Raw genomic sequence first — 9,386 nt, 5'->3', positions numbered from 1 at the left:
AGCTATGAACAGCAAATAAACTAACTCTTAAGATCAAAACGACACTTTATCACAGGTCTAGATCTAAGAGGCCACAGCAAGACTAGTTCACTTTCGTTATGGGAAACTGTAAATGATACAAGAAATACAAAAAGAACAAACACAGTTTCTTTATACAACCGAGGCAGAATAGTGGCAAGGAAAGTTGGTTTCAGATAGGTACATTGACTGGTAAAAGGCTGCAAAAACAAGAGTGAAAACAGGGCAAGAAACAGCAGGAAACCCCAGTAGCACAAGGCAAGACTGGTTCAGCGCAGGTAGTACACTGTCAGTTTGACATTCAGCGCAGGTAGCCCCTTCGGGAACTGCGCTAAAATGCAGACTGCCTTCACAGTGCCTGCACTGAAGATTCAAACTTTCGTTTTTCTCAGTTTCCGGGTCACAGATTGCTAAAAAATTCACAGTTTTTGGCCAAATCAGAAGCTATCAGTCAAGGACACACTAAGGGATGAAAAGGAGGATGAAAAGCTATCACTAAGAGCTTATTAGAGTCCTTGTGGATCAGCTCTTCAAATCATAAACTTGCCCAGAAACTGAGCTAGAGTAGTTGCCCTCTACTTTGCATTTGAAAGATCCAAATGCAGTTCGATTCGGTACTCCCTTTGTTTATGAAATGAATAGCAAAAACACAAACAACCAACAAGATACGATCCCCAGCGGATTCGCCAATTTGTTGTTGGGAAAAGTATCCAATACGGAATGACCCTATCCCACTCTAAGGGTGATAGTACCTCAGCAACAATCAAAGCAAAGCTATTCGAGATTACTTCTTTATGAGATGTAAGAGAGAGGAGAAAGAGATCCACTAACCGTTATCTTCCGCTAATTATTGATCCAATCTTCCCTCTTTGTTGCTTGCTCCCAGCTCCTTGCTCTTTCACTGGCCCAGCTACACCAAGATCCTGCAAAATAACAAGAGAGGGAAACTACAAGAAGCATATATTCATAATTGATTCAAGGATTAGAATAAATCAAATATACAAGTATCAATACGCCACAGAGACACATGCATATAGAAGAACCTCAAATGCTTTATTAATGGAAGAAGTAAAGTTCTGAGAGTGTTACAACCATAAGAGGCCCAATCCAGCAACACCTCCCAACAGAAAGAAATCTCCTCTTCACCTCCTTCAAAGCAATCACCCAATAGTTCTATACTCAAACCAACAGCACTTCCTTACATTCACAAGATTCCAGCCCCCCATAGACCTCATGAGAGAGCTCTATATATAGGAGTTTTGGAGAAAGGATGAGTCAGCTTGAGCTTAGCATGAAGCTGACTAGTGTCCTCTCCCACTTCAGTTATACTTCAGTTCTTGAGTCCACTTGGAGTTTCTTGCTTCCACTTGGAGATCTAGATCCTCTTACTCATCACAAGGCGAATTCCCTGATCCAAGTGTCATTTTGGAAGCTTCCTGGGCATTTGACACCTTGCAGAATGACTGTGCCACTTGGCCAATCTCGCCCAGCGCAGGTAGCCTTCATTAGATTTGACATTCAGCGCAGGTACAGAGTGGAGCAGTTGACATTCAGCGCAGATGCTCAGTGGAGCAGCTGACATGATCCAGAATTAGCTTGTTTTTGAGTGTTTTCAGGTGGAGAACTGATTTTCAGTGCTGTGGTTTGCTGACCTTGTTCCTCTAGGGGTAGGAACAACATGTTTAGGGACTTTGGATCCCTCAGATTATTGACATTTCATGCTTCATGTTGTAAGGCACAAAAATGTCTATAACAGCGGTGTCACGTAGGAACACAAGCATTGCTCCACTGGCAGCGAGCCTGGTCAGTACCCCGATGGAGTTACTTGCATCACCTCTCTACACAAGGATCCTTTCTCTTCTTTCGTTATATTTATTTTCTTTCCATTTTTTATTTTTTATTTTCATCTTTCAAGAATTGTGCATAGGCACTTATTTATGTAAGAGGCGGAAGAGTGATCCTGACTTTTGATAGTAGATGAGGTTTTCCCTTCAAAAAAGTATTGTATATATACCTTTGACAATACTTGTTAAGGTTTTCCCCCTCACCTTACTCTACTTGACTGAGCTAACTAGGGTTAACCCAAATGAACCTATTAGATTAGGTGGTACTAGTTAAAGTGCAATCATTGTGTTTTCACCAAGACTCACTCTGAATAGAATGTATTTTCCATCAGGGTATCATTGACTAAAGACAACAAGCTCTTCATAAAGAGAGAGGATTGCATATGGCCAAGTTGTTGGCTTGTTGGGGCCTGATCTAGGTTCAGAGTTATTTTAGCCAAACAAATCCTGGTACTACTAGCCCTTTCAGTAATAATCCGCGGAGCGCGGACTGAGGCCTCACCTGAAGTATTATGGGAGGGTGCTAGAACTAGGTTTCTGCACCCTGGAGATGTCTGATGAGATCAACTGGTCCATGGTTTTACGTTGCGCGCAAGTTGCTTCACGCACTTTCCCGTACCTCACAGCCTGATATACTGCCTTCACGCAACCCTACCCAGGGGTTGAACATCGTTCTTTTGCATTATTACCCAAGACCTTACTGATATTCCAATGTTAGTTGATTATTTTAGCATACTTGCGTGCTTTAAGTTATACTTAACAACATAAACCATTCGTACAAGTGCGTGTAGTAAATAAATAGTATATTTTCAAATTATATCAAACAGGCATGGTGTTCAAAATGGTGTATGTCCATAGTAGGCAAGCGCGGCCCGCCTGTGACTGTGAGAAATTCTCTTGTACGAACCTGGTCTATTCATGAGAGTTCTTGGCCGATCAGGATGAGGTTAGGCCGGGTGAGACCAGGTTGGATAGGTTCTTGTAAGGCATAATCAGGTGGGCTCAGGTGATGCAAACTCAAGTGAGGAAAGACCTTAGGGCATACTCAGCTCTGCCCTGCACACTCAGCTGTAGGGGTCCGTGCACTTAGCTGCGGACTACTGGGCCTCTGCGCACTTAGCTACAGAGATTTCTCTTACTCTACGACCCAAAGACACACTTCGTACTGCAACTCAATCACTTAGACTTCTCATTACTTCGTTAGTTTTTTTATAAACTTAGAGCCTTGATCTATTTATATAATCCCATGGTCTGCGGACCATGGGTAGGTCTATTCAGCCAACATTACACTAAAAAACTAGGCCGGACAACCCTATGACTCTATCATACTCTCGCGTCCCGCGCCCGCAATTTGTAGAGCTTTACAACAAGATTTAGTCAAAACTTGGGCTTTAAGCCCCAAAACATGCCTTTGGGGGTATCCATGTCCAACAGGCCCCCAACACAAACATCGTGACTCGCCCTCGAGTCACTCCGTCAGCCTGGCAATCTTTGCGTGGAGTCCCTCCAACTATTCTCGAACTACGCGGAGGTTAGCAGCACATTGAGATGATGCTTGCTGGATCTGCTGCATACGTTGTTCCGAGACCTCTGTGTCCAGAGTGCTTCTCTGCATCAATATTTGCATCCCTTGCATGTGTGCGATCTTGCCTTCGATTTTTGCCATGATGGTGAAGGCCTTGTCCATCCAAGGCTGAATGTGTGCTTGAGGATTGCTTCCTTATGTCGTGTCGCATCCACCTGCTCCTTCATTGCTTTAGCCTGCTGCATCCGCGCAAGCCTTTGGGTGAGGACCACCATCTACGCAATTCCTCGGACAATATCATACTGTTGTTGGAGTTCTTGCGCCTCTATCTCTAAGCGCTGGATGTTGGGGTCCTCCTGCAGAGTTGTGAGGACCTCAAGTGATTCTTCCAACATGCTAGTGCAGTCTCGCACTGCACCTCCAATTTCCTCCAATCAAATTGTGATAGCGAAAATGTGCTATTCTCTGACTTCCAGGGGAGTGGATGGTTGTGCCTTTAACCACTGCTCCGCGATCTAAAGGTTCAGCTCCAACTGAACCTTTGTCATTTCTTCCCTCACCTTGCAGACCCCTGTTGCTAACCTGTGGATCTGCGCCTCTGCTGGTATGTCTGTTGGGATGGCCAGCTCCGGGACGCTTTGACAAGTGTCGTCTATCACCTGTACTAGCTGTTGATTCTGTGACACCAATTCATCACGCTGCAAGCTTAGTTGTTCCATGTTTATTTTCTACTCACTAATGACTTGGAGTGCATGAATCTCCGTAGCTGGCAGCTCTGCTATTATCCCATCCTGCAATACATATAAGGTCTCAGGTGGGAGTGCAGCGAGATTGATACCGAGACCTTTCAACACACTAGTCGAAGGCCTATTGGCCTCATTTGATGGCACTAGTGCTCCTTCTAGCAGCACTATGGTGTTCGTTATCCGTGTGTGCAACATTTGCTTTACTGTTGAGGATCCGACTATACCAACCTGAGGGGGGCATATCTATAGTTCCTGCAACTACGCTCTGAGGGCCCCCAACACAATCTGGTTCTCTTGCATGAAATCTTGGAGAGCCTCGGTGGTGACATCACGCACCACTTCGCTGATGTCGTGCAGATCACCCTCAGTTAGTGTGATCAGGTCAATCGACAATTTTGAGGCCTTGGCCTTCTTCCACGGCCCTACCCACTCGGTCGACTGTCTCGGTGGTTAGCATGAGTTCGGATTGAATTGCTTGCGGGCAACATAGCTTGAAAGAACTAGCTTGGTGCTTTTGTGTTGTTCTGGTTGATAGTCGGTCGAGTCAAAGAAAGGTGACCATCCGACTCTCAATGAGGAGTCTAGTCATTAGAACTTCAGAAAAAATGACTAAGTGCGTGAACAGTCAAAAGATACATAGGTGATCATATGGACACACACTCTCATGAATTGACGATGAAATGACCAAACCATCTAGACACACATGTTCAACATGACTGACCGACAGTGCAAGAGACAAGTGCTACACTTGTGATTGATTGTTTATGATCGAGATGATGCTTGCATGACAATGAATATGACTCCATGTGTGAGTGCGAAAACTACCTTCATGGTGAACACAATAAACACATACAAAGCAAAGACTTCGAGCGTAACTAGAAAACGGTTGCAAGCTTGAATTAGACATCAACATGTAGAGACTTGAGTGAAATAAACAGGCAAAGCAAATGTAAATACTCACACGAGCTCATGGAGTGAACCCGAGTGTGTGTAGTCATTAAGTGAGACTCTCCATGGGAGGCTCTGAAATTGGTGCAGGCCGAAATTTTAGAGGGTGGTTGTAGCCACTACAACACTTGGCGACACACTGGTAGAAATCCATCTTCTCTGTTTTGGTTCATTGCTAGCACAGGGCCTTGGTCTTTCAGGAAGTATTGAAATGTTGTGCAGGTTAGTTCAGTTTCGCCACTTATCCCATGGACATACATGGTTCACCCTTTGCCAACTCAGTCAAACACAATCACAATTTTAGCTTAGATCTCAGTGTTTCGAATCCGGGAAGGGTAGTTTAGTTCGCGAGTTGAATATTTTCAGAGTATAAGTTTTCATCTCTCGTGTTGCTTCGTTGCAAGTAGGCCTAGACAGTACCCCGGCAGAGTCATGCATGAACACACACATTGCTCCACAGCCAACGAGCTTGGTTAGTGCCCCAGTGGAGTCGCATGCTTCACCTCTCTGCACAAGAAGGCTTTCTCTTCTTTCACCTTTGTATTTTTAAGAGAACTGTGCATAGGCACTTATTTACTTTTGGGGCGGAAGAGGCATCCCGAATTATTGAGAGCAGAAGAGGTTGTTCCTTCATAGAATCATGTAAGAGCTCTAACATAGGTTTTCTCATTTAGATTTTCCCCCCTCTCCGTTTCTACTAATTTGATTAGCATCAACACACAGAGTAGAAGGCTGAGTATAGGCATGGGGCTTCCCAATGTGGACACAGGTTCACAATTGGACCAAAGATTCCCTTACAAAATGTTCATATTTTTCATCAGGACTTCATCGGCTGAAGGTTGTAACCAAGCACAGATAAAATGGACACAATACTAGCCAAGTGTTGCAGTGTTGCAAGTCTCTTTGAATTTCAGCCACATACTCTATTCAAAATCCAGAACGTAGTGGTTAGCAACACTTATTTCCAGAAACAAAAATAGTAATATATCAAACAAACAAAATGCACATGAACAAAAATAGTAATCAGAATAAAACAAAGCAAAAGAAAAGATAATAAGCAAAACAAATCAAATGAAACAACAAGCAGCAAGCAAACTATGTACATGGCACGGGCGCGACCTGACCTATTGGAAATAATGCTTGAGATCTTGGTCATTGATGGGAAGGTTGTCAATCCTCCCATCGAGTGATCGCAAATGATATGTGTATGGGCCAAGCTTCTCGTGAACTGTGTATGAGCCAATCCACAAGGACTGGAACTTCGTATGTTTGCCTTTGTCTTCATGGGGTTTATCCCATTTCAAAACTAAGTCATCCACATCAAAGCTAGATTTCCCTGTAGACTTCTTATCGAACCACCTCTTGATACAGTTCTGGTGGAGTATTAATTTTTATTTTGCTTTCATCCTTTATTCCTGGAGCGTATGGAGAGTATCCATCCTATGCCGAACCAGCTAACAAGGCTTGCCTTGGGATTCTTGGGAAAGCTGAAGAGCATGCAAGTAGATATTTGGTTGGAGGATGGCCTCTTTATCGTAGACCAAGAAGTACAACGAGGTGTTCAGAGAGGGCTTAGGTGTTACATGGTCAGCCCATAGTGTATTCGTCAAGGCAGTATGCCAGTTACGCTGTTCAGACAAAACTATCTTCTTCATTATACAGATGAGATTCTTATTTGTAGACTCTCCTAAACCATTTCCTTGTGGATAGTAATTGGATGAATGCTTTAACACAATACCATTTTGTAATACAAAGTCATAGAGTTTCAAAGACAAAACATAAGTTGCATTATAAAAAAAAACTGATAACAGAACATCGAAGCGTGAGATGATATTTTGCTGGAGGAAGTTGATGGCCTCTTGGCCATTCACTTGCTTATGCGGAACTACCTCTTTCCAGCATGTAAAGTAGTCAGTTTCTGTTAGGATATAGCATTGTTTCTTTGACGAATGAGGGAAGATTTCCCCAATAATGTTCAGGCCCCATTTTTGGAATGGTTTAGTCAATGCAAAAAGGTGTAGCGGGGCTATTGATCTTCGTATTTTGTCGACGCACCGCTGATAGACGAGGCATTTGCAGGCATAGGCATGCACATCCTTGAATAATGTGGGCTAGTAAAAACCGGCTAGCATAACCTTCTGTGTTGTGGTATTCCCCGCAAGTGACTCTCGATAGGTCCGTCATGCAGATCTTGAAGTACCTTCTCTGATTCATGTGCCTCCAGGCACCTAAGCAAAACTCCATTACTGTTCTTTCTATAAAGCACTCCATTCAACGACTGGTATGCTAAGGATTTCAAGAGTAATGCGCTCTTTTGTCTGATAGAAAAGTGAGAGGGTATGGTTTCATGCTCATGGTACCATTGTATATTTGCATACCAAGAGGTTTTGTTTTCCGTGGGGGCTGCTCGCCTTATTTCGTACATTTCAATCTCTTGCTCCCAACCAACGAGCTCTTCTTTTCTCTCCTTGGCATGTACTGCTTCAGTTACAAGTCTGCAGAGCCCATGCCCTTTGATTGTGTTGTAAATAATACTGAGAGGGGGGGTGAATCAGTATTATCGTATCAATTAATTTTCATTTCACAGTCATATTTGTATACACTACTTCAACTATGGGAAACTGCATATATACGCTTATGTGTCTAAAGAAACCAGTGTATATCAGAAAACTTAAGATTCATTAAATGTTGATATTTAATCAGTGCATCAGGACTTCATTAATCATAAGAACAGTAAATAGGAGCAGTAAAATAGAACAGATCATCACACACATGGACACAAGATATAAGGTGGAAACCCAATGTAGGTGAAAACCACCTGCTGCAATTTGTCTCTATCTTCTTTTAATAAGAAAAATTCTTTTTACAATATCTTTGTACTGGTGTAGTCTTATACCAGTAAACGGATTCTACCTACAGAAGGCTACAACCTTCTCTTGTTCTCCAGCTTCTCCTGGAAGGGAGCTACAACCCCCTTAGCTAATGTACTAGTACGTAGGTGCTGACCTACAGAAGGCTACAACCTTCTCTTTCTTTCAGGGACCACGTTTCATAAATTTTCAGACTAGATCCATCAATAACATTAATCAAACATCAAATATATCTGCATCAACCAATCTCCTTCTCTTCAATCAAAACCGAATCAAACAATTTTTTCTCTGAATGTTGTAACCAGAATACATTAACAGTAACCAGAAACCAATCCTAAACCTACAAAACTGTAGCAATAAATAGAAGCAGCTAAAACATATTTCATGAGATGTACGCTACTTCAATATGTAGAAACCTGCATGCATACACTGTTGTATTAAGGCCAACCAGCATATACGTTGTTTTGACTTACTGAACCAGTGTGTATACGCGCCTCTTATGTGCCAAACTTGCGTATAGATCTATAAAAGATAATTTACCCTTTTCACTTATTCAGACTTCAGTTATACCCAGATTCTCAGATTTATAGATCAAATCATGCGCAAAATATAATAGATCAAAATCACATAAAATACTACTATTCAAGCTTTAAGATCTTGACCCATCAATAGAACTTATCCATCTTTTAGCGCTCAGGTTCCTCCTTGGTTCAGATCCAGCAATGCACCATAACCCAATTCTAGTTCTTGCTCTTCATAAGATATTCAATGCTTGAGTGAATGCCCTTGCCAAATGATCTCCTTCCCTTTTTATAGTCTTAGGCCTTACTCAATACCACGGTCCAAAACCATAAAGAATCAATACCATGGACCCAATACCTGGGTTCAACACTTTGGACGAGATACCATGGTCCAAAACCATAGGTTCAAATACCAAGGACTCAATATCACAGACCAAAAATAAGTTTTCCCACATGTAAGCACTTTTCCTTGCATGAAAGTGCATGCATACATATACACGTATTTTGAATGTCTATCCTATGTGTATATGCAACTTGGTTAAGAGGAACCTGCGTATATATCTTTTTCCTTAATTCTAAGAGCCTGAATTGTGATTTGACATCTGAGTCAGTTGCCATCAAGGACAACACCTGTGTCACAGAGCCAAATTTGTGTCATAATGCCAACAATCTCCCCCTTTGGACTTGATGGCAACCCCAAGTTCCTCAAAGTCATTCTCCCCCTTTGTCATCAAGGGCAAAGGGTTATGCTCCCCCTGAGTACATGCTGAAATATCTGCTCTACTGTGCTGTCAATGCCCCCCCTGACAATAGGCAAGGTCTGCAAAAATATGTTCTACAAGAAGAAACATGACCTTCCTATCACCAAAGACTCATACATACAACCATTTCCCAACCAAGTGGGGATATGCCAA

Source organism: Pinus tabuliformis, chromosome 7 (assembly GCF_031772625.1).
Source record: "Pinus tabuliformis cultivar Carrire ecotype Pingquan chromosome 7, CPIR1, whole genome shotgun sequence".
Classification (NCBI taxonomy): Eukaryota; Viridiplantae; Streptophyta; class Pinopsida; order Pinales; family Pinaceae; genus Pinus; species Pinus tabuliformis.
Note: the sequence above shows the minus strand (reverse complement) of the source record.